Below are 27,799 nucleotides of genomic sequence, written 5' to 3'. Positions count from 1 at the left end.
AAATATGCGAAACTTGATTTGCTTGTGTTCGACAATTGTGCTAAGCAAAAAAGAACTCGATTTAACCTAACCAATTTCATAAAATAATTTTTAGTCGGCTTCACATTACAATGCTTTGATGCGTTGGCTTTGAAGGTCAGTCAAGGTTAACAGAGTCAAATGCTGGGTTTTTGTTTATCGATAAATTGCAGTCAACTCTTTCTATTGCTAACCGCCGTAGACACTTGAATCCAAATATTAATTCTTCGCAAATTCAGCGATAAATCCAATAAATGTTTTGCTTTATTTTAATTTTATTCCAACATAAATTGCAAAGGTATTTTATCGCTTAGAGAACGGTATAAAAGAAAGGAAAATTGAAATTTTAATTACTTATGTATAAATCTTTTCTCACTGTTCTCCAATTACTTGCAGGTGAAAAGGTGCAACTTCGCGTCTCAACAAACTTCAGGCGTCTTTTACACCGGTAAGTTTTAATTTGATGACTCGTTTATTTGAATTTTTGTTGCTCGCCTATTTCAGCCGCACTCGAGAGTAATTGAAATGCAATATTTGACGCGCAGCGAAGAGGCATCTTTGCTGCCATTGAGATTATCTACTTTTTCGGATGGGCAAAGTTTTGCGTCGAAGCGGCCAATTTGCCGCACAATATGCCAGACGTTAACGCATCGGGCGCGATTGGGATTAGGAGAAGCGGCAGCGGAGAGGGCAGCAGTAAACGCGGTTATTGCGCTACTCAACCGTGATTTGACCGTTTTCGCTGCGCGCATTTAGTCAGTTTAGAATTATAACATTCTCTCCATGCCGAATTTCTCGAAGTTAGTTTTCGGATTTTATTTTGGCTTCAAAAAGTTTTGCCTACAAATTTAACGCAATTTGCGTAAATGCGCGGCCAGCGGGCTTTAGGGGCAAGTGGCGATGCGCTGCAATTGCTTTGACTGTCATTAGTCAGTCTCGGCTAAGGCGACACTTGACTGTGCGTGTGCGTGCGCCGGATACGTTTCAAGTCAAGCATCAACCCGTTCTGGTAGTTAGCTTGCCTTACAGCAGAAAGTTTTCAAAAAACGCTGCGGAGCATAATTTTTTCGTCTTTTCTACAACTTTTCGCTCGGCTAATACGACTGTGTTTGGCAAATTACCTTTCTTGCTTTGCACAGTTAACTTTGCGTATCTTCCGCTTAGCAGCCAGTCTTATGCACTGGTGACAGGAGAAAGACTCAAACTTCTTGTACAACCGGATGGACTTTTCGAAATTTTATATCAGTAAAGTTTTACTAGTTTCTAAGTAGGTAAGTAACTAATTACAGCGTGAAGAGGCAATGAAACCGGTTAATGCAGTTCGAGTGGGTGACTGGCAAATGATTCAAAGGTTAATATTTTTCGAGATTAGCTGAAGCTTAACTTTTTCTTCGAGTTTAATGAAAATTTCGTACAGAATAAATCTTGTTTCTAAAGCTGAGAAAGTCACAATAAGTCTTGCTAAGTATTACTTCAATAATAAATTGTGAACTATTGTTTCAGAAAGTGTGGAGCGGTGCTGGATCATATGAGATTATGCACATCATGAGTTTACTTAAACTTTAACCTTGCGAAGCAACCAATTAAAGGAGCGGAAAATCCAGACCCAGATTTTGACACATAAAATATTTTCCCAACTTTCTGCAATTTGTCAGCCGCGATACTATAAGTGGTCTAATCTAAGCATATTGTTTTTTGAGGGTTTGGAGAAGAAAATTGCCTACTACATCGTCATTGTGTCGTCACACCAATAGTATGCGTCACTAAAAAACCTTTCCTCTAAGGAACCGTCGCAAACACTGGAACCGCTTTACTTCAGCGTGACGTTTCATATTTTTCATTAAAAGCGTGACATCTATCCACCTGAGTTCAGGTCCCGCTTCTTATTATGGAGTACATTCTTGACGTGTTGGGATATGGAGCGTCCGTTGTCTTGGTAGATAGCATAATTTCAACGACGTTTTCTGCGGTAACCACAGCGAACACTTCTCGTAATGTGGCTAGCGATTCTTGCCACCATTAGCACTTAAAAAATTAGTGATCGGTATCATAAATACACTTCGAGTTGTCTGTTTTTTGCATTCTGAGGAGATACTTCCATGCCCGTATAGCACATATGTGACAGGGTAGTTGACTTTCCCGAAGTCCTTACTGGTCTATTTGTGTAGGTTTTTTTTATTAACTTCTGCTTCCATCTTCCTCTAAACTTATTTTTCTACCTACTTTGCCATATTGTTAGATTTTCTACACCCAATATACCTACGGCAGACAATTTCTACGCTTTTTATGATGCCCTATATGGCACCTAATGTCAGCATACTGGTTGGAAGTCATGCTGTTTGGAGAGAGGCCTCCAGCATCAGCGATGTCTGTCTCTAGCTTGGGGTTAATTAATCTCTCTTACTAGCTATGCCGAGAAAGCAGGATGACCAAAAAGCTAATGAGGAGTCAGGGTTGCATTTTTGTTTGCTGATTAGCCCAAGCTACTGTCTTTTTCATATCTCTAGAAAAAGACCTGTCTGCGAGCAGGTATTATACATGTCGAGTAGTTTTTCTGCGGGCCCGATGCTATGTTGCTTTTGAACTTGTGCCCTGCTCTCTGCAGTTCTTCTATTGTGAAATTTGGTATATTTGGGCAGTAGGTTTATACTCATATACTTCATTTATAGCCTCATGTTCTGGAAATAGTGTATAAACGATAATTATCATTTTGCTGGCATTTGACTTTGTTGGAGCCCTTTACATGACAAGGTCCGCACGGGTTTCTGTTTCTATTTTTCTGTTTATATCGACACAGAGCTCATCCGATTCTTTTTCTGCTTACTAACATCGTTAACAAATTTCAGTTCTTGTTTTGCCGACTTGTATAGGACAACTTCCATGTTACCAGTCTATATGGAGATACAGGGAGTTTAAGCAATTCTGTTGAGTTCATTACCTTGATCCGAAATGATTTAGGCTACTTTCCGGTTATATGAGTACGAGTGTCATTGGAACGCATTTGATGAGAGCTGTTGTTACAATAAATCTAGAATGTAACGCCACTTGACATCATACCGATTGAACCACAGCGACCGTCGGCTCAAGCATTGAACGAGTCCTATTGATAAGCACAATGTCTACTCCTCTTCACGAAGTTGTCTTTAGAAATAGACTTGATTTGTCTCGATCAGTTTGTATGGTAGCTATATGCTAGAATGGTCCGATATCAGCGGTTCCGACAAATAGGCAGCTTTTTAGAGACAAAAGTACGTGGATGTTTTCCAGAAGAAAACTTCGGAGACCTTATAAAGTACGTATTTAAAAATCATCAGAGAGACGAACTGAGTCGATTTAGTCATGTTCGTGTGGTCATATGTATATACCTATGCGAACGAGTTCTTGAGATATCGACCTAAAATTTTGAACATGTTCTTTTCTCCTCAAGAACTATAGCATATAGCTGCTATGCAAACTGAAGGATCGGGATTAAGTGCTTGTATCGAAAGCTTTTTCATTTAAAGACATTTTGAAGAAACTTGGCATAGATTAGTAATCAAGACATCGCTACAATTTCCGAACAAATTATTTAGATCGGAAAACTATAGCATATATAGTAGTTACCATCCAAATTTATTATTGTATGTTTTAAAAAACGCATCTACGAAGGGAATTATAGCTTCGGTGCAGCCAAAGTTAACGTTTTTTCTTCTTTCTTCAGCGAATTCCAGCATTTCGTTTGTTTTTGTTGTGTCTATGTATACTTAAAGTCTCCTCAAACGCACCAAACAAGTTGAATTAAGCCCGCAATTTTTTCGTAAGTGAATACGAGCATACATTTGCAAGTTTTCTTTACTACGGACGTGATGTAGCAACATGATGCACACAACCGTTGAGCAATGCGACATGTAATCCATAACAATAACAACAACTGAACTTCGAAACATAGTTCAATACAAAATTTTTCGAAAGCTTACAACACGGCGAATAACTCGCGTCTGCTTGTGCCTCCATTACCCAGATATCCATAGCCTACGCGCACTTATGTGCAACAGTGCTGCAGTTATTTTTTTTCTTGTATGTGCTAGTATGGCATCCACATATTGCCGGCTTGTCGGTTGTTTACCCCTAAATAAGCGCATGACTGCCAGTGGAGCGCAATCTGCCAATCTGTAAACTAATACGCGGGCGGATAATCATGTGTGTACATATGTATGTGTATGTGTGTGCAGCCCTAAGCCATTTCTGCTGCATTTGAGCGCATTCTTGCGAGCCCAGCTCCAGCTTCAGCTCCATATCGAGTGGTGCACTTAGTGCCTGGCGCAACTATATTGCAGGCATACCGTTATCAGGCACATAGCTGCCATGAAATGCACCTACTATTCAAAATATTTTCTATTCCTTGTTGTCGGCACGTATCCAGCAGCCAGCAGCGCCTCGGCATGCCGGGCTCTGCATGCAAATGTTCGTGTTGCGAATGCTATGTGATCAGCGCTGAAGTTTAGTATGAATAAAAAATAATAATAACGGCAAATAAAATAGTTAGGAAAATGCATGCAATATCCGGCTTGTAGTTTCGACATGTCTGCAACAGCGATTGACAGTTAAATAGTCGATGATAGTCAATATTATTGCGATTTCGTGCTTCACACGGCGGGCAAATGCAAAAGCGCGATGGCGTTTAAAGCTTATGACAGCGCCACAAATGCGTATTTGGCAATATACATATATGGATTTTGTTTATGCAAATAGACACCGCTGCAATTTAAATCGCACCAGGTTTATTAAAATTACATTAGACATCACGCGGCTTAGCTCGCTTTCACAAGCTTAGAGTCAATTTATGTATTTATTAAATAACTATAAAGCTATTCTATGCTCGTATATGTCAACTTTAAGCTTTATAAATGCAGGAAAAGCAGTGGAGCTCGTGGAGAACGCGTGAGTGATGCTTTATTGAGGTGGATTCGTAAGTCCTCATTCTAACTGATACAATTTTCGAAATCAGCGCATATTATTCGCTAATTCAACGCAATTATTTACAACTAAAGAGCTTTTATACCTTGCTTCTTAATAAATACTGTGGCAATAAAAATTGTTATTCTAACCATTTGTGATATACTTTTAAAGCGCAGATTATTCGAGTGCTTTAACAAATGGCCTGTAAACTGTTCTAACTAAATAGCGCCATTCATCATCAATAGTTATCCCTACTATACCTCAATCAGCCGCAAAACTTATTGTTTTGATCGTGATATGGCTGATCTACTTCTTCGGCAAGTCTTGGTTAGCTATCGGAGTGGATGCATATCTCCCTAAAAGAAGACGCTACCTTAACGGCTATCACTTCTCACTATAGTGATCGGGCAGTTTGAAACAAGCGCTGATTGAGAGCTCTCAATAGAGGATCTTCCACTCCAACCTTAACCTTGAGCTGCAATCTATCCGTGAGAAAGCTCATTGTGCTTCTTGTCCAGCGGCTTCGCCACACCCACATATCCCTAGGAGGTATGTGCGCGGAGAAGATACCATTAGGAGTAGACTCTGTGAGACAGTGGTCCAAGTTATCAGGGATGCAGTCGAAATCAGAGAGCATTTCGAAATATCGCTCTCTGGGACACTTCTTCGGTATCCGATTTCCCGAAATCTGATAGCAACCTTCGCAGCATCAGCCGGCTGTGTCCACGAATGTTATACGTAGAATGACATTAACTGCCACGTTGGTGTTGTACGTAGTGCACCACTCATACCAATAAGAGCCGCTCATTGAACTCTTTCTAGCTTTTTAGTGAGTGTGGCTTTTCCATGGGCTCTCTACCAGACAAATACCCTATAGAACAGTATTGGCTTAACCACGGTTTTGTAAAGCCAAATCAAAACTTTTGGTGAGAGACCCCGCCGCTTCCCAATAGAAGTCAACCAATGCTTTCCGCACCTGCTTCTCAACATTGGACTTCCATGATAGGTTTCTGTCAAGAAAGAGGTCCAAGTACTTCACCCTTTTGAGAGGGTGAAGTCGAGGGCCTCCCAGTGAGGAAAGGGGTATATCCGGGATTTTAGACCGCCTGAACCGCCAATGGACCTGTAATAGGAATTCTCCTTTTATTATGAGTGCAACATCATCTGCATATGTTAAAGGCCGACAGCCTTGTCTCTCGACTTTTAATAAAGTAGTTTATTTACCACTAAGATTTAGAGTAAAGGTGACAGAACATCACCTTGCGCGGTGCTTCTATTGTTCACTCGTAGTGCTCGCGCTGTGCTCCCACTCCACGCTACAATTCTGTCGTAGAGAATACAATATATAAGATGCTTGATGTTCGATTCGACCTGAAACCTCTTGGTTTCTTTCAAGTAAACTGTAACATTACATTTGAAATGAGAGGAAAGCACAGTTACCGTCTCAAATTTGAACCACATACAGAATTTTTCTCAATTAAAAAATTTGAGTAGCTGATAAACGCGATAATTTTTGGTAATGATTGGATTAAGACGTCACACGCTCAATTCACTGCCTTTTGAGCTGACAGAAGTGTCAAACACTTGATAGTCGTACTAGCAACCAACGTGCCACACACAATTAAATAGGGTTTATTCTTCGTAAAATACTTAACCATGCCAAAAATTATTTCAATGACCCTCATTAAAGTGTTAAAATTCAAAATTTAATACAAAAACACTTGCCAAAGCAGTAACCTATCCATATAATTGCCGTAAAATGACTTTAATATTTTACAAGCTACGTGCCACGCGCATTTAAGTGCCGTTACTAACTATATTCTTAGCTTTTACTATTTTTGGCACTCATCCGCACAAGTTTATATACGCTAACTGTGCCACTGTGTGAATCGATAAATCACGCTGCTGCACGCTGCAGTTCATAAACTAGGTTACGATGCAAGCACCTACACATGCATAATTTTGTGTATGTATAGCCTGAAAGGCAATTAACGGCATACAAATTCAAGTGCAAAATGTTTTACAAGTCACAAGGACCCGAGCTTCCTCGAGCTTTCGGCGCATATGCATGAGTCTCCTACGTACACATCCTTTAAAATACAAATACACACACACACATAAATATATGTGATGATGAAGTTACCACTAGCGTTAGGAAGCCATTTGCTAAGTTCAGGAAATACGTCGGTATTGGGTGTGCATGGCGTATGAGTGACCTGTAGTAATTAAATGAGCCTTCAAACTCAGGCGCACACATGTAAATTAGTTACCGGCGGTTTGACGGCTGCTTGCCGCAATTTATTTAGAAATTCATCGGTGTCTGGGTGTGTGTAGATTTCATGTTAGCATTATTAGTGTGGTTGTGCGTAGTTTATATTATATTAGAAATTTCAGAATTTGACAACGCATTTTCGAATATGAGCAGTGATTCTGAGGCGTATATGATATTGAATTGTATAATTAATAGAAATTTTAAGTTGTATATATTTACATTAGATTCATAACAGTGAAATTTGTTTTCCTAGTATTGGTATACTTTCAACTGGTACTATATTAAGTACTTTTTTAGTTAGAAAGCTTGCTTTTATTCAGATGGTATGCGATTTTTGTTTTATTAATTATGTTGGTATACAATTACTTCACACCGGGTGCAAATCTCTAAATATTACTTAGCAATCATGGAGTACTGGTCCGCATAGCTTTCTCTTTTCATCATATTCTTAGGACTTACAACGGGAAAAACTTACAAGATATTTTCGTTATTGCTCTTCGCGATTGCCTTTCGACTGTAAAGGGTGAAGCCTGAACAAGAAAAAATGTTAACTTCGGTTGCTCAGATTTTATAATATAAAAAAAGGGTAAAGATTCCTTAGAATTGCTACAGTGACTTGATCTGAGCAATTTCTTGTTCTCGTTTACCATTTATATATGTATATATAAATATCTCCGACGTTTTTTCTGGGAGTTATAAACTTCGTGACGAACGTAATATATCCTGTTCAGTTCTCTTATAAAAAATATAGATTATTACAAAATAAATGATTATTCTTATTTTTCGCCAAATTTTTGAGTGAACAAAGATATGCAAAATTTAACAATTCGATTGTTTTGCCGAAGTCTATCGATAGAGTGTATATGTTTAAGGCATTTCAGGTTGGTTTAATTTGGATATACTTGTACTTTAACATAATATAGTTCTGAAAGATTCTTCAATCTTCTATTTGGAGCTAGTTAAATTACTTAAGAGCATTTTATAAGTTTCAATAGTATAGCAGTATTATATTATGATGACATAGAGTAATCTAATGAAGAAATAATAATTCAGTAGAATGCCATACAAATAGCCGACAACACGGTCGCTTGGTCTTAGTAAAACCCAAACTTTGAAATTGCCGTTAAAAAGTAATAAAAGTTGAGATGTAAATTTTTTGAGAAAATCTTCGAAATTGAAACTGCTTTTAAGTCTTGTTGTTGTGGTTGTAACGATTATTCAGAACCTGCTTGGAGGAATTGAGTGACTGCAGAGAAGCAAAGAACTGCTTTTAGGTCTCTTTAGGTTTAGTAGATGAAGAACGATACAAAAAGTTTTAGTAAATGACTGAAGGCAATTTTCAAGATAAGTTCCGGAAAAAATTAATATTATCCATAGATCCATAAATTTTGTATGAGCTGGTTGTGAGCTGAGATGATAATCAGGAGTGATGTTAGTTTCCTTACAATAAAAACAAAGTACTGGACCAGTATTAATTTAACAGAGATTTTCTCGCTATATAACAAAAGCTACGGCCTAGTTGTTAAAAGATTTATGTTTATTTGAAGAAAAAACTTGTTGCCGAAGAAAATTTGTCATTTGTTGGGAGGTCTGAGGATAGGTTGGTCACATAACGTAATTTCTGTTGAATTCAAAATCATCATCCTCATATCTTCAAGACATTAGGCATGGATTATTGTCTAAAGCAACTGTACAATCTCCGAAGAAAGTGCTCAGATTGGACCACTACAGCATCTGCTATACAAACTGACTGATTAAAACTCAAGCTCTTTTGTGGAATGCTTTGTATTTGTGAAGGGTAGCATAGCTTTGATGCAACCTACGTTAAGGTTTTTCCTTATTTGGTACTCATTTTTGGAAAAAAGTGCCTCGTTAGCGAAAAAATATTCTACAATCTAGCAAGATATTGAAATACTCATTTCGATAATTTAAATACCAAAAACAAAAAACACATTGCTTTATAACTTGATAATTTTTGAGTAAATACTCCATATTATTTAAAAACAAACATTTTGAGTATACCCTGGAGTTCCATTTAAGTTCTATGTTGCCCATATTGTTAGTGCAACTGACTTCTTGGACTTCTATAGCCATATTTGAGTCGATAGAATTACGCTTGGCACAAAAAGTAAAGTTTTACAAAGTACCATTATGGTTCAGGACAGTCTCTATTTATCTGTATTAATTCGACGCTTTTGACGAGACCAGTTTGGAATCATTAAGGAGTCAGCTCATTCTTATCTAAAAAGTGGAGATTTGAATATATCTGTGATTAATTACCCCCGTTGAAGAAAATATTTCTTATTAACAACTTGTTTATCGGAGCTTGTTAATGTAAAATTTTTCTGCACAGAAGACAACCGACTTTATTTAAATACTTTATTTAAATGTTCACATAACTTATTTTAAATAAGAAAGCTCGCACAATATTACAATATGCAATACGTAAAAAGCACCGAAGACGCTACTTAATTTTATTGAATTTATTGCATATATAAATATCGATTGCAATAAGCACCCTGTATATGTATGAATGTAGCTATGGCATGCTTGGTCTGTGCGTGTGTAATTGCAACATTGACTAAACTGCTTCGCAAGAAAGTCATACAACGAAACTGCAGTTCGCGTAAATTCCTGCAAAGATTTGGCTCTGACAGTCGAATAATATTTACGACTGAGCGTGCGAGTGTTGAGACAACAATAACGTTGGCAGGAGCGATGTATGCAAACAGCAACAACGAAAGCCTTTTCAAAGTCACCAGCTTTAAAGTGTTTGCGAAGAAAATTTTCAAATTGTATTCCACTGCAATTGCTAACAAGAAGGGGGTGGGGGGAAGGTGGCCTTTTCACCGCTTCAGACATTTCGTTGCTATTTGTGTTACTTTCTATACAAGTATACAATAACAAGCTGAGTTAAGTGCAAAAAGTGTGTGGGGTTTCATTGGCAACTGAGTTGCGCTGTGAATCCTTGCAGTTGTACTTAAATAAATAATTTTCACTATATTTTCCGCATTTTGTGCATCCCTGCCTTCGTTGTGTACACTTGGCTCGCATTAATTTCAATCGATACTTCTTAGACGCTGCCATGAGGCATTGATAAAAAATGTATTTAATCTAATAAGAGCAGAGTAAGTCAGCTGTGCCGTAACCATCCAAAAGCGCGCATGAAACCTAGAACGCCCTCACGTGTCTCCAGCGTTATTTAGCGGGCTCTTCAAGAGTCTCACGTCTTCTTTGGCGCTCGTTTGTTGCAATACTGGCGCTGGAAGCTAGCCAAGGCATAAGTAAGAGTTGGCGTGAAGCTTGTTTATTCCTTTACATGTGTATATAAACGTGCTACGAGTTTACGCCAAGGCTTTGAAAATTTACCGCTTGCTCTCGGTATATACTAGCTGGAGTCTCTTCTATTTGTTGCCTACCCAATGGAGAAATCAACTCTTTCAAAATTAGAATTTTTGTGCTATTTATCAAGGCAGCACATATTTGGTATCGTGTGGTTAGCAAAAGGTATTCTTGAAATGGTCTGAGTTCCGGCAGAGAATACAATCACAATCCATAGTACAGGTATACTTATACCCCTGATATAGCTTCGATATATATCTTTGCACAACCGCCAAGACTTGTCGAAGAAGCAGTCTCTTCCAAAGATGAGACCGATTCACTTTTTATGTCGATTGGATACTTCTTATCTTGGTTATGAAATCGCAAACATTATTTTTAATGGTTCACCGCCAATAATATATATAGAGATATAGGTACCTTAGAAAGTCTGAAATAAAGGAGTGTAATACGCTGATCGGAGTTCGATTGAGTTCGCCCAAATAATTAAACGATCGACTAAACTATTTTTACTGTGACAAATAGTTGAGATGTGTTTATCATTGGCAATTTTGAACCGATACTATTTTCTGGAGAATCGATAATATGCAAGATCAGGAAAATAATAAAATGTGCAAGAGTTGTCGCGGCTATTAAGTCATGTCGGTCTAATGCGCTCAATATACTCATGCATCAGCTGCCCATAAACATCTTTACTCGGACTGTAACAGCAAGTTCTGCTATAAGGTTAAATAATTTAGGAGGTTGCAACATAAAAGAACTTAAGTAAATTAAGGTTAGATTTCAATAACCATCTCCGGGATACGCTCTAGATGTGAATCGAGAAGGGATCAACTCTACTTATACTTCATCTGGCTTTCTGGTCATAGGAAAGTTTTTGTCAACGAAAAAGCAAGCGAGTCAGCCAAGCTAGGAGCTTCTATAGATGAATTCCAGGCAGGTACCATGTCCGCTGATAACGAACAAAAGGGAGCTTTATACCCACTTCGAGCAAATAGCTCAGAGCAGATGGAGATCAACAACGTACTGCAAGGTAACGAAGCAGATATGATCTAGAGTTTCTACACCATATAGAGGACTCTATGTAGACTTGTTAATTTCAAAAGGTGGTACTATATACCTGTATATAGGATAAGATAGGTAAAATGAGGTCTAATATTTTGATATATTAAAGGGTTGGCCTACAATTTTTCGTGGGTATTTTTATATTGGAAGTTTAATAAAAGATATGAACTACTGTGCAAAGAAGATTATTTAAAATAGTTTTATTTTTTTTTTGTTAGTACCTACGATTCATAGTAATGTTAACATTGCTTTGATTAAAATCCAATAAAATCAGAAAAATTTTAAAAAATGTTTACTAACGACTTAGTGACATTCTGGTCTCATCGCCACTAGTGACATACATACCTCTATATTAGAGACAATATTTCATATTTTCATAAGTTTGAATTTGGTCAGAATACCGAACCTTAAGTCCTTACCTAGTACATTGGTATTGCCTATCGCAATAGCACCGCACCGAATTTTATCTCTCACATCTACTTTTCTCCCCAACAACGCCAGTTTGCCCTGCAGTACATAAAGACACATGTGTACCGCTCAATGTTGTGGCATGCTCACCAGTCTATTGCAGTGCACCGCAATTTTAATGACGTGACTGCCTGCAGCGCAACCACAATTTATGTAATTGCCATCGTCGTCGCCGCCGCAAACGCAGTCGCGCATTCCATTCGCCTACACAACTCAAGCACCCGTCTACACGAGCACAACATTCATATTCATACATACATACTTGTGCGTATGTTGTATTGTATTTTCAACCGGCGATGTCTGCTTTGCAAACGGTCGCCATTGTTGCTCAACGGCTGGCACTTTTGGTGCTTTTCGTGGGTAGCTGCAGGCGCTATAACGAAGCCAAAATCTGTACAAGTCTGAGCAGCTTCAGGGAGTGCATACCTGTGAGGCTGCGTGCAATTGGCAAATTTCAAGAATGCAGATGAGCACTCAGAATAAAAATAAATAGGTGGAGGTGTTAGAATACATATTTTTTAAAAGTGTATTGAAAGAGATATGATAAGAGTAGGATCTGCATTTAATAAATGTTTATTTTAAGAATTGAACTGCAAATAATATATTCGTTTGTCCGTATAAATTTGTAGGTTAACGGGCTTAGCGGTAATCTCAGTCAAAAATACATGTTAAAGTCACTGCTAGCAATCAGTGCCTTGTTGATATTCCTTAACCCTTATTTGAGTACTTGTTTTTAGACTAAAGGAAGAAGAAGACCTCACTTAATATACGATTATTACATAGAAGTTGATTCGTTTGCTGTAGAATTAGCTCACCTTCTATATAAAAATAAATTTTTGATTTATACATAGATTCCTTTTATTAGTTGGGTACCTTTATCTGAAGCCCTCGTCTCTTTAGAACTCTGAACTTTTTTATTTTTCATTTTTTTAGGTATAATGTTGGAGACTTTTCCCGTAAAGCCCCTAATTGCTTCCAAATTTTATGACCACTTTCATATCAATTCGGCGTTACTACTGCGAACCCTTCCTATACGCATTGTATTACATCAAGTACTGAAGTAGTGAATGATTAAAATAGAAAAGTTCCGAGAGATTGATTCGTTCGTCGAAACGAGAGCTCTTATAATAAGATTCTTGAGTCAAGACTAAAGTTCGTGCGCTTAATTTGGATATTTTAGCTTCATTCGTGCATTCAACGCTGCATTGAAAACTAGAAAATATTGTAGAATCTTGCTACTGGGATTGCGATGAAAGATAAAAATAGGAATAGGAGGAAGAAGAGAAAGAGGAAAAAGAAAAAGAAGACGAAGAGGGAAGAGAAAGAGAGATATTAATAAGACAGTATAATTTTTCATTATTTACTCTTGGCAATAGTTTTCCATACTTGAAATACATATCAGTATACGTGTTGAAAAATATTTCATCTAATAAATCCAACTTCATTTAATTTACTTAATATTTAAGTAAAAAATATCTATACACACCCGCCAATTCATTCATCCATAATATAAATTTGAAATTCTTACGCCGAACATCGACAGCGTTCACATTTGCCATTTAATTTACTAAACTTTTTGTTTCATTGTCTGAGTTCTCTTCCATAGACTTGGCGCACATTCCACATCATTACGCTTCATTTCGTTTCATTTACGCGAAAATTTACTTGCTTCTACGCTGAACTTCTCTCCGCCGTATTGGCGGCCACTTCTTCGTTTGTGTGACATTTTACTCGCACTTCATATCATCTACTTACTTTTTATTACGTTTTGTTGTCTACTTACTTGATTGGACGCATGTAAGTCTGCTAACGTGGTACACCCCACTCATATCCACATACGCACACACGAATATATTCCTACATCTAAATGGTTGAGTGCAGAGTTCTTCTGCGTCTAACTGATTGTCGTCTTGTCGTTACGGTATTTATAGAACGTCGTAAAATTTCGTTCATTCTTCTAATGCTTTCTTCGCATGCTGCCGAAGTTGCCACACACATTCACTTGGCATTAGCCACTACCTCTGCGTATTTCCTGTTCTGTAGTGACTGTGGCCAGTTCGCTGTGTGTTTTAATATTTGCTCGTCCATGTTTGCTTTCAGTTATGGATGTGTGTGTAAATATCGGCGTTTGTATAGCTGCCTTTGGCCATTTCATGTTGTTTCTATTGATTTCATCAGATGTTCATCTATTATTCGTATTATGCGTATGTGTGTGCTTATGTAATTTATGAACGTAGTTCAAATAAAACTTCTGTCCATAAATGAATATATTATTTTAGGGTAGCCTGTAGTTTTATGAAATTTTAAATTTTTTTTTACCGAAATAAGTTTTTTTTTTTTTTTGATTTTATGAATAAAAGAGTAGTTATATAATGTTAAAGATTTAATATGTTATTTTGATAGTAGTCATAATTGTTTTTAACTAACTGAACGTCTAATAAGCTTCATTCAAGGTGATATTGATCAGAAAGATCAAACAAAACTATCCAGGAAAAGAAAGATTAGGGCAGAGGTCAGTATCGATTTCGAATCGAACTAACTTGAGGGGCTTAGTTTTCTAAGAGCCTGTAATATCTATTGTCTTGTTCTAACATGATCTCGTTTACTCTTTACCTATCTAAGTTCTACTTACTCCTAAAATTGTTTCGGTACATTTTAGCAGAAAGAAAATAGAAGTATATATGTGAAGTCTTTGGACAAGAATTTATTGATGGAGAAGAGAGGCGCAGAAGCGGCTGACCGCAGACAAACTCACTTTAGCCATCATTAGCTTATTACGCCCCCAAATAATAACCAATTAACCCCCAAATGATAGCCCAATATCTTATTAAGTTGCAATATGATAGATATCCCATCTTAATCGGAGTTTTAGCATCTCATCGTCTTCCGCGCATTCGCAAATGGTACTTTACCAAGTTTATGAAGGTGATTAGATGCTCTGCAATGGCCTCTACTTATCTCAATTATTTGCTTCTTAACTCAAAGTAAAGGCTTTTTATTTGCGCAGCATCCAAACTACCCAAAAATACTTTTGCGGTATGCGTTGTGTTGCTAGAGTTCTAAGACCTGAAGTATTCTTCTACAGTTCATTACTTTAAGCACGCCTTGAAGGAGCTGAATGGATAAGGAGCGGAATTAATGAAGGAAAGTTATCGAAAGCTTCGGCTAGTATAAAGCCGTTGTTCTCTACTTTACTACGTATTTTAAAAAACCACTGTTCATGAAAAGTCTATGCAGTGGCGTACGTATAAATAAAGGATGTTTTTCAGACATGTGGTTTTCAAGAAGAAATAAAACGTTATGGCCGATAATTTAGCTTAATTATAGAGATAGGAGTTTCGGATGGACTCAATCGGGTCTCATTCCGAAGTAAGTTTGTTTTGAAATGGCAAATTAACTGAGTAACAGCTGTGAAAAAGACCAACTCCGAAAAAAATCTGGGGTAACGATGCCCAAGTGATCAAAGTTATTTTTAATCGAACAAACTTATCATATGAATACAATGCTTCATGTCCGATCTATTCTCCATTATCAATATGACGATCATCCAATCAATTGACAAAGTAAAAATGTGAGGGAGCTATTATTTATCATATAACTTTTGATCAATGATATGGATAAGAGAACTTAAAGAATATTATTAGTGATTCGACATTCGTGCTCTTGCAAATATAACAACAGCTTCTAATATTCACATTCGATGTGGAATTTTACCATGCAGCTCGTTCAGAAAAACGACCTCCTTCTATATTTTGTTATCTCAATCACACGGCAGCAAACAGTTCTATAAATATTTCGTTAAATGTGATCGAACCATTTCTTTTGAATTCGTACGATGAATACCACTATAGTGAACATGTCGATTGCAGCGCCACCTATCGAAACGTTTACCAGTGAATAAATACGAAAACCCTCTAATAATATTTTCTGAAGAGTTTTAAAAAAATATGATTATTTTATGCAATATAACAATACGATCTTTATGCTTACATATGTATGCATATCTGTATCTGATTCACAGGGCGGGGGGTTTTGATACCCAAACCCACAAATCGCATTAATATTAAAAGTATGTTGTAAAGAGAAATCCCCCAGGAAGAAATTCTGGATTCGCCACTGATGTATGTATATATGTGCATGTCTGTAGTATATAAATCCACCTTAAAGCTAATAGTTCGAAGTTTTACTTAAAAGTTGTTTCGGATATTAAATTCTTCACAGCTTATGACCACCCTAATAAATACGAATACATTTTATTTGCTCGCTACCGGACTTGATCTATTAGCCATAAGCTTCATAAAAGTAATTCATGTCCACACAATAAATAATTCATGATTACTTACCGGTTAAACATACTATTACACCTACATAACTGTCTACAAATCTTATAAATATACATGCACTTAAGTACGTATGTATATGAATGCCTAAGCACATTCCCTTTGATACGAGCGCGATAGCTTTTGTTTAAATTAATGCGACTGCCATTTCGACTTAACCAAACCAATGCACCGGAAGTGGATTACTCACACATTCACGGTTATGTATCTTTATCCGGCGGTAGCATATGAATGTGGATATAATTTCGTTAAATGCGAATAAAATATAAGTTTCGAGCATATTTGGCGGAAATGGTGGTAGTTTGTCCGAGGTACTAATGGTGGGTGAAGCCATGTTACTGGCACATAAATTCTGTGCAGATAATCGAAGCTATCAACAAAGTAGAAAGGTATCCGCTTAAATGCATTTCAGCAGCTATTTAGCGGAGATTTGACGGGGAGGAGTAAGTGTGCTACTATTTCCGCAGTTGTTGGTTATAATCATGATCTATGTGGGCGTCGAGCGGAAATGTTAAAGCGATTTATGCGGCTTTTATTTAAGTTTTCTTGTGTCTTCGTATAGCAATTGGCAAGCGACCAAAAAAGTAACACAAACATTAATGTGCAAGGCAACGAAACTATTTGACTTAAATGGCATTCGATGAGTGGTCGGGTGAAAGTCATGCCAGATTGTAAAAATTTAATTTAAGTAGCTGACTTTTGCATTTTTTTGGCGTCATTTAAATACATAATTTCGATTACGTTTTATATCAGCCGTATATATAATTGCGTAAATAGAAAATCATAATTTTTGCATTAAATTGAATTATTTATTTAGTGTGGTAAGATTAATCCAATTTAAATGAAAATGAAATATACACCATTTGTTCTCATTAAGAAACCATCGTTCTTATTAGCAAAAAAAGCCAGGACAGCCGATTTTCACAAGCTTCTTTTGGGGCGGTATTTTTCACCAGGAAAATTTTTTTTCAAAGACTTCATCAAAGACTTAATCACTTGGTGCACGGTTCGAACAATAAGGTGGATGTAGAACTATCCAACCAAGCTCTCGGAGCTCGGCCGGTCACTATCCATGTATGTGACCTGGTGTTGTCCTGATGGAATACAATTGCTCTCCTGTTGGGAAAAGCTGACCGCCTCTGGGCGATTGGTTCCTTCAGACGGGCCCATCGTGAACAGTATGGTTCCAAATTAAGAGCTTAGCCATAGTGATTGTGAAACTTTTCCGATCCTCGTCTACCATGTGTTATAGATAAGGCTGGACAGAAGCATAGGAGATGTTCCAGCGTCTCTCTCTTTTGCCTGCTTTCCTGTCTTTTCTACATGTCTCATCGTTACTTATGCTCAACCGTCCTTCAGTCCTTTCGAAATCGTGTAAGTAAAAAGCATGCGAGTTTTTCTTCGGTGCTGTTCTTGGCGATGCTGCTTGTCTTTAATACATAATTTATCGATTTTAGCGACTTTCCCGTAGTATATCCCCATTTCTCGTAGTAGTTCAGAAGTCATCAGCGTTTTCGTTCCCGAAATTGGTTTGTGGGCTGGAGGCCAGTATATATGCAGCCGCTTTCCGGCAGCCACTACATCTACTGCCTTCCTCCTTCTAAGAACATTATCTAACGTATATATTGACCTTTCTATGTGTTTCCGGCGTTGTTAGCTATCTCAGCCGCTTTCCGCAAAGATTTCCGCCTGATATGAAGGGTCGCCTAAGATCCAGCTCCGAGGAATAGATTCCGGCGCCAACTTCATTAAATGTATTATGTGTAGATGTTGTGAGTTTCGTTGGCGAGCCGCATGCACCTGAGCCTTCCAGCCTCTTTTAGTGTGACTTCCGATCTTTTCTCCCAAATAAAGCGTGAGGATATGCGGTCTATTTTATCCACAAACTTACTGAGCAATGCCCAAAGGTTATTGTGGAGAATTCACCTAACGCCGCCAATTTTGCTGCTGATTTTGCTGCAGAGCTTTCTACTGAAATGTGGATTGGTCATAGGAAGAGTAAACTTTCTAGTGCAGCTGCTGCAGTAGTTCTTAGACTTCCTGTTATGCAGACAACAGCGAGTCGCTCTACCCGCTTCTATGGTTTTCTGATCAAAGCACCGTTAACCAAGAGTGGCTTGAATAGCGCTGTGTAACCCCAACCCCGTTGAGCCTCGAGAGTTTCCATGTCGGGGTTTTTTGCAATGCAATTAATATTGCTTATAAGTTTTTCTCAATACTGACTTAATTTTTTTTTTTTTTTTGTTAATTACCGCTATTGTCGTCTTTCCGCCAAAGCTATAAATTAATTTGTCTGCAGATGACGTAGAAACTAAAAGAATATAGCAGAAAAAATATAAATACATTAGAAGCGCATCGATGCGTGTGGTATTTAGGCGCAGTTAAGTAAGCAAACTGTAAAACATTTCCGAAAAAAAAGTAATAATACGAAAAAAATTCTTAAGGAATTGTTCGGTCGAGTGCATGTGAAAGATACCAAAAAAAGTAGATAGCCGTCACTTTAAATAACGTTTAACGACAAGAAAACTTAAGCTCCAATACTAAGTTACATGTAAAACGCCTAAAAGTGTGCTTTAAATTTAAATATAAAACAATTGCGTCAAATTCAATTTAGTAAAATACAGCTGAAAGGAAATTAAGTTTCCGTCTATAGACTGGCAATTATTAATACTATTTTTAATGTCAAGCGCCTAAAAGTGTGTAAATATACGAATTGCGTATAAGTCAACAAAATTTATAAAAACCTATTTAATTAAATAAGTTTAACTACTTATTGCCTACGATTAAAAAGAAGGTAAGTTTAGAAGATGTTAGACTGGCTTTCGCCTACTATATGCCTAGTAATATTTTTCAAATCAAGCGCTTAAATGTCTGCTTTAAATTTATAAAGTCAAAATTTGGTACAATTTATGCAAAATTCCAGGGCTATCAAACTAATCGCAGCAATCTAGCATGACGAGGCGAAATTTAATGCTACAACAATTAGCAACAACAACCCATTATCAATACAAACGTTGGTAGTTCCAATCGCTAGGACCTAATCCACTACAAACGCCTTATTGCGAAGGAATATTTCATTTCAAATGAAAATTAATGGTTATAGCGTAATTCAAATTAAATGAGCTTAATTTAAATTAAGCAAAATGTGCGTAAAGCGAAATGATTGCATTAAATGCCGCCCGAAACAGTTAGGACTGCGCACAACTGCAAGGAAGGGACAACGACTAAAACCGGAATGAAACTTAAATTAAACTCAATTGAAACTGAATTTACAATTTCCGCGCAATGACAATGAGAAATTGACAAAACGACAACTGAAGCAAAAGCAAAAACACAAAAAACCGCCACGAATTGCGTTAAACTGCGCCAAATAATTAAAAGGGGGTTAACGGAAAGCGCGTTGTTAAAGCCCAACGTTGCAAAGACGTGGAAAATTACTGGGGGAATTCAGAAATATTTGGTGCGTTTTTTAGCGGCAAAAGATTGCTTGCAGCATATAATTATTTAGAATTTAGTTTTTAAAAGGCAACTATAGAAGCTCGGATGCTGGCATTATGCCGTTATATATTGGCTGGTAGGCGAAAGCGGCGAAAGAAAGCCTTAAATGTTGACTTACAGCCGTTTCGTCAGTTTTGACTTTTCAACATTTTCGCTGTCCTTTCTCGCCGCCTTGCAAAAGCAGCCACCAGCTAATTAGATTCCATTCACCCTTTCTACATTTGAGTTGAAATAAACCAAAGTTTGTGTTGCGTTAGCCGGCAAGAGCTCGCTGCAGTGTGCGGTAAGTACAGTTACATAGCCGCGTGATAACTTTTCGTCAACGTTTTGCTCAAGATATCTACCGCGGCCTCCTCAGCCGCATACGCGCCAAAATAATTAACAAACAATTCACATTATTTCATTAGCTCACAATTGTAAATATCATTTAGTTAGTCTTATTTCGGATTGCATAGTTGTAATTTTTGTTGTTGCGTGTGTGTGTGTAGGTCCAAATTTTTTCTTGGCATTTACTCGTCATTGTCAGACGCCCTTTTCTCTCGCCATTACACATTTATTACGAATTCAATTGATAATTTTGGTTATTGTTGTAGCTGTTTGTATTCCCATTGTCATTGTTGTTGTTGTTTTTATTTTATTTTGTATATTGTTATTTTTGTATTTATTGCCTGCAGACGCCGAAAATTTTTGGCTTCGCAATATCGAATTTGTTACGGCCCAAAGCAACTTTTCCGACTGCTTTACATAATTCATTTGTGTCGCCTACTTATAGGCGCTGTACAGTAACAATCGCAATGACTATTTGCTGGTAGGCGTTCGCCCGGTTTATTGTTGTTTCATTGTACGCTTGTGTTGGTTGGCGCTGTAAAGAAAACATGCATAATGGGCAACTTGTAGGGTTTGTGAAAAGGCGTTATAAAGTGAAATTGTCCCTTCGAATTCATACAGTCCCTTGAAAATGTCACAATAAAAATCATCGACAGGAAATGAGAAATCAAAAATGAATACGAGTTTGTATAGAAACGGAAATGATAATGCTTAATTTTTTTTTTTTAAAAATCTTCAGTAGTTCAATAGCAAGTTGTTGCTAAATGGAAAAGCTGACTCTCTGATTGTGTGAAATTCTCATTTATATTAATTCGATCGAGATTGACCCACTTTGTATCAAAATGTACGAGAATACACTCAAATGCATGTTTAATAAAAACTGAAAGAAAGAAATTTGATTTATTTTTCCTTACTCCCAGAATGAATCTTCAAAGTTAGGCCCTTGTGAGGGCTCCATGCTGGCCTATACCTCTAAGAACTTGTATAATTTTTAATTCGCTGTCAAAGGACCCGATTTTTCCATTCCAAAGTCGAAACACTGCAAATATCTTCATATTCTACAGTTCGTAAAGGAATAGCGTTATAAGGGCAGTAGTGGTATTTAAAGCAGTAAGGTGTATGAGAAACTTACAAAGAACAGCTAGTATATGCATTAGTGAAGCTCTGAAAACAACACCAAATCAGGCAGTAAATGATTTTTTATATTTACAGCCCATAAACTTGCTCTGTAAGCAACTGGGAGTGAAGTCAGCTCTTAGACTGAGGGAATCCATTCTATTAGTGGTCTGTAATATGGGGCATTCTAAAATACTTTGCTAGTTCCAGTTTACACCCAATATCACGGTTTGTCGAAGTTCTGTAGAATTAAACTTAAATTCGGAACAATTATTGCCTTCCCTTCCAGAGTGACGAATAGGGGTAAGATGATAAGTATCTATACGGATGGGTTCAAACTAGATAATGAAATGGAAGGTGGTGTCTCTTCAGCAAATTACATACCAGCAATTAAAGTGCATTCTTGTTCTGACAAGGATTATGCTTCCAACAAGGAATATATTTATATATATTATATACTAAAGTGTTTTGGTATTTCATCAAAGATATTGAAATAACGTCTTGATCTAACATCCTGTTTCACAATAAACCTGAAATGGGTTCCAGTGTGAAATTCCTGGTAACTGTAAAGTAGATGAACTAGCCAGAGCAGGCACCACCCTACAATTAGACTCTGGAAAATAGAGTATTGATATGCCTCAAGTTACTTGTAGATATTTAGTCAATAACCCCACATCTTATTCCTTATAATATGATTGCCATATACCCATCCACAAAACTTATTGACCATTTTTAAACTCTAAACCTATCCAACACTTTTACTGATGATATTTCAACCTATTAGCTTCTTCTGAACTGTGAAACTATCGACCAAACGCAAAAAATTTTGCTTAATATAAAATCTATATGCATAACAATCTGGAACTTGATTTTGATGGCTCAGTTTGTATGGCAGTTATAGTGGTTCAATATCGGCAGTTCCGACAAATGATTAGATTCTTGGGGGGAAGAGGATATGTGCAACATTTTAAATCGATATGATCAGATAACACTGCGGCAGTATTATATGTATATATACAATATATATATAGAGACGGTCATGACTAAATCGACTTAGCTCGTCATGCTAATCGTTTAGATACAAGTTCATATGTATTTTTTATAAGATCTCCGACGTTTCCTTCTGAGTGTTTATGGTATAAAAATATCGAAAAGTAAAGAATAGTCGAATCTTGACACATATATAAAACAAATAAACACAATAGCTAAATGTCTGCAAATATACAATGTATGTATGGTATAAAATGAAAGTGCAAATTTGTTTTGTGTTGTCTGTGACTTCTTTTGTAAAAAGAATATAATAAGGGTTATATAAAAGCGGCTCTGAAGAAAATGAATCAAAGTTATATTTGTACAGCAAATATTCTTTTCTAAATAATATCCATATAGTTCCGGATAGATACATAGTTCTGATGGATTTATAAATTGGAAGCACTTCAATGAATTCTGTGAAGTATTTATAGTTTCAGCACCACTCTTAGTTATATAAGTTCGCTTCTAAAACTGAAAAAGAGAATTATTAGTCGTTTAAGAAATATTATACAGAAATACTTCGATGAGCACTGCTTGACTCTACTTTTGGAGAAACTTGAATTAAAGACTAAAACTTCCCGACTTATGCAGGTTTTGCTTTTACTTTGTGCACTGTCAGTGCTTGAGTATGAAGCTTGGCAGACAGGAAACTTTTTTTCATGACAGTGTTTTTTCTCTACAAAACACAAAACAAACTTATTTTACTTTAAGGATGTTGTATGTATGAATGCTTAACCTGACAAAAAATTATTAACCTGGAAATCTGTATTGAACTTTACTAAGAAATGCTGATATAAGAGAGGGTAATTTATGAGTCAAAGGGCTTTTAATTTGTCTGAAAAAATTTTCAAAAGTTTCTATTGCTTTATCTGCTGATACCACTTCCAGTGATAGTTACTTGTAATCATTACTAATTTGAAAGTTTTTACGTATATTTAACGCTGTTTGCACGCTTTTCGCCCACTGAATCCCTCTAATTCCTATAAACTCGTCAAAATTCAGATTACAATTGTGTCACGTAGTTAAATATGCCCTTCCAAAGCACTGCGCACTGCGAACAACAAATCGCAAAGAACTCTTGACAAATCGACGGACACACAGCGAATAGACGGGCGGGCAGTTGAAAGTGCAGGGGAAGTGTACAAGTTCACAGTAAAAGATTTTGTTGGATCATATGTCAGTGCAGTGTGGAATATAAATGTAATTTGCGTAGAAATATTTAATTTGCAAACAAAACAAACAAATAAATTGTAGGAATAAGTAGAATACACAGACAAATATTTGCATGGCAAAGAGATGCAGCGTCGCAATCGGTCTTTATTGCGTACATATGTATATATGTAGAGGGATACAGGGTGGGTAATAACAGTTCTAATTTATTTCTTTGAAAAAAATTAATAAAACGCTGTAATAAAAAATATAGTTTTTTAATTTGAAGGCCTTTTTTTTTAAATATAACAAAGTATCTGGTTCATTCCGTTCGAAGCAATGAAATGCTATAGTTCTTGTCCAAAAAAAGTTTGTAGCGTGTGTTCAAATATTAGATAGACTGGATTATTTTTGATTTTTTAGAAAGTACGAATAAACAATGACTGCCCATAAAGTGACCTAGTTTGAGTCGATGCATTTTTATACTTTCGAAAGATGATATTATAATAATTTTGCTCACCTAACGGCCCTGCCCACTAAATCCTTTAATGAAAATACCTTCCGAACCATTAAAGCTATATCAACCAAACTTTGCTGACAAGAATTCTCTTTAGGATCTCTTCCTACTCTGTGAAATCAGACAATAACCACATTGACTCTCCATATAACGGTTATGTTGAAAACTACTAAAACCGCCCTTAGGGTATTTAATTTAAGCCCACAAATTTTCGAAGTCAAGCTATAATTTTTCAAGTACCCAAACACCAAATATCTGGACCCCATCGCATTTATTACTGAACATATTGAACCATTTGTGAGTTCTAGTATTAAAATTCGGGGAGAATATTTTTGTGATGGCAGCATGCCTTTGAGCTCAAAATGGGAATAATCATTACTTCCCTTAGCCCCATATACCCAGTATAAATATTTTCAAACTAACGGTTGACTTCTATCGGTCAATATATAAGAAATCAATCATCATCAATATAATTCAAAAATAAACTCTTTCTAATAACAGTAAATTTTGTTGTCTGTGATTGTAAATATTGGATGCAATACTTTTATTTAAAATCTATACGAAAATCCCATATACCATATCACTTAACTTGCGAGAGTAACAAATATTCGGTTACACCCAAACTTAGCGCTTCTTTACTTGGTGTGAACAATTTAGGAGATGTCACTCATAAATCTGTTTTTGTGCTGCTTTAAAAGCCAATTAAAGCGAAAATGTGCTTCATTCAAGACAACAATCTGGGTAGAACAGCTGAAAATATTTAGAGTTTCCTAAAAATCACTACCATCAGTAAAATTATCTCAATTCTATGAATGGTTAAAAAAGATCTTAGCAAGAAAACCGGTTGAAAGTTACCCTGAAGCCATTTAAGACGATTTCTGTTATTGAGATCCGGTTTTCTGCAAAACAGTAACTCTTAACATTTTTATGTCAACTTCAATTTTTAAGATTTGAAACTTGAATTTGGAAATGAGAATAAAATTTTCGTCGAAGAATTAAAGGGTGCCTGTGTACGCATGTCAGACGGGGTGTCACGGAATGGGATTTTTATACTAGATGTGAATCAGTTGAGCTCCAAATCAGTACGGAAACTGAACTTCACTAAGATAACTCCGATATTCAACGGATATTCCTTGCCGGAGCATAAAATATGTCACTAGAGACCTTTCTGTCTCAGTTAACCGAAAGCTAGAGAAACCTCACCGAGTTTTCTACGCCCACTTTCTTTCAGACTTTGACAAGGGATGAAAATGGTTCGCATGTATGACTATTAAGCAGTGTCTGATTAAAACCCTTATGGCTGGGGCAAGGTGAACTTTGCTGAGGTCAATTGGTTGTAACTTTGAGTTTTATTTAATCAGTTCACGCGAGACCCTGCCAAGTTTAGTGCTAGACCGTAATAGAACAACGGAATCTGGCCTGTTGACAGATATTGATTCAAAAGTAATTTCGGTAGGATCATTGGCTTTTAGTTTACAGTTAAACCACAATTTCCAGGCATCCTATCGCTCATACCGAGCGCATTACTTCTTTTAAATTATTTGAGGAAGGTTCCAGTGAAAATATTTTAGATAACACCCATGGCCACTGAATATTTAGTTAATATTTATTATCTTTGACTCTGCATGAACATTTTTCTGTATTATTATGTCCCTTCTTAACTGTGCTGTTGTCGCACCCTGTATTTATAAAGCTGTACATTAAAGCAAACATGTACGCGATATAAACAGAATAGAAAAGTAACTGTGAAATTGCAGTGGCAAAGAAGTAAACAACACACACACATATATATTTGCTATCTATACATAATACGTATGTATATATATACTTATTTATATATACAATAGTTCTTCACAAGTAACTGCAGCAAGAATAAATATGTATGTTGGCAGACTCACATAAACATATAAATATCTTATAGTAGCTAACGGTAAACCAAAACCGGGGAAGGGAGGGCGCGTAAATGGCGAAGAAATGAATTTAATATACTGAATGGATAACGAAATAGTTTGAATTTTCAATGGACTGAGCGCGGAGGAGAAGGGACTTGTAAGCCTTCTGAATCAACGTCTTCTGGAAATGAAAGTAGAGCAACGAAAGTAACGAATATGGATTACCAGCGAGCAACAAGGATTCTACGAAGATATGTGCTCTTAAGGAGAAGTTGGAAGTTCTTGTAATAAACACACACATTCATATATATATATATATTCATGTATATATATATATACACTACATCTAGTTTCTATGTAGTGTTGCTAGCTGGGCACTGAGCAACACTAAGCAAGCTGAGAAAATCTTATAAATATGCCATTTGAAAAATAATGCAGCAATAACAACTGACAACTGACAACTAAAACAACAGCAACAAATAAGTACAAGCCATGGCAAATGAAAGGAGTAAAAGAGGAAGACAGTAGCAGAAAACACCAAGCAACTCTCGCTTCCTATTGAATGACAGCCGCGTACACATGCACCCACACATACTCAGTCTCAAAAGGGCAGCAGCAAAGTGCTTGAATAAAATGTGGACAGCAGCGGAGATAAATAGATAGCTGGCAAATAAACAAGCAAATCAAATGAAGCCAAAAATACAAAAAAAAAAAAAGAAATGAAGACAAGAACCAGCAAAAACAACTAACCAACAAAACAAGCGAAATGAACAGAGAAATCAACAGACGAAACAGCTGAGTGAGTCGATGGATTGGAAGATGAATAGACGGACAGACAATCAGATAGCAAGACAGCCGCACAAGCCTAGCACACAACTGCAGCAACATAAATGCGCACACAAACACACACAAGAAGATACTTATAAACCCACAAATACACCCCACTCAACGATAGGCCGACCCACCAGCAGACTTTATTGAATCCTCTGACAACTTTGAAGGTAGAAGGAGTGGTAAATCCAGCCAGTGAAACGTCGCGTCGACGCTGGCAATATACAACAATAGCCACTGACCAACCACAACAACAACAGCGGAAGGAATGCGATAAAAGAATGTATAAGGCGAAATAATCTAAGAAAGATAAAGTATAAGTAAATGAATTGCAGCTTTGAAAACGAAACATGGACGCTGTAATTTAGTCACACACACACAGACACATACATCCAACAATTTACACTTCTTGCTCGCCCACTGACATATCGACAGTCTAATGCCAATTGGAAAATTACTTTGAATTCTAGAAGATGTATTCATATGTATTTGTATATATACATAAAGGGTCTACCAATACGAAAGACGTGATGTTAAATGAAATGTACCAAAATTTGACGCAAATCCGGGAACAAACATGGCCGCCACGGGCTGTCAAAATCCCGTCATCCCTATTGGTACACGCTGTATATATTTGATAGATACTTAGAATTAATAGCAATACATGGTGGAAAAAAGTTGCGCTTAAAGCATTAAGCACCGCCTACTGTGAAGTGGAAGTAACTGTAGTAAAGTAAAAATATCGTACGTATATTCTATTGGATCTGTAATTATATCCGGGTGGTTGTTTTCAAAATTTGAATGTTTATTGAAGAAAAGCATGTACAATAGTATTATACAAAGTTTTCCATATCTGAAGCTATAACATTTTCCCAACTTTCTGGCAATTTGCGAATTCCAACCCAAAAGAACTGCGGCGGCTTGGCGGACAAGAATGAGTCAAGCCAATTTTCATACACTATTCTGATGTGAACTGTATTTCAGTAAGGGTATTCTG

The 27,799-nt window shown here is 36.8% G+C and overlaps 1 protein-coding gene across 1 annotated transcript in view; it reads left to right on the top strand.

Annotated features, from left to right (window-relative positions):
- The first annotated feature begins 414 nt into the window (after positions 1-414).
- LOC106618861 (uncharacterized) overlaps positions 415-27,799 on the top strand; it is a 323,886-nt gene continuing 296,501 nt past the window's right edge. The window contains exon 1 of the mRNA XM_014236756.3: positions 415-466. The gene's annotated coding sequence lies outside the window, so the exon portion shown is untranslated. The remainder of the gene's footprint in view (positions 467-27,799) is intronic.

The sequence above is a fragment of the Bactrocera oleae genome, chromosome 5, assembly GCF_042242935.1.
Source record: "Bactrocera oleae isolate idBacOlea1 chromosome 5, idBacOlea1, whole genome shotgun sequence".
Lineage (NCBI taxonomy): Eukaryota > Metazoa > Arthropoda > Insecta > Diptera > Tephritidae > Bactrocera > Bactrocera oleae.
This window is presented reverse-complemented; position numbering and strand designations above follow the sequence as displayed.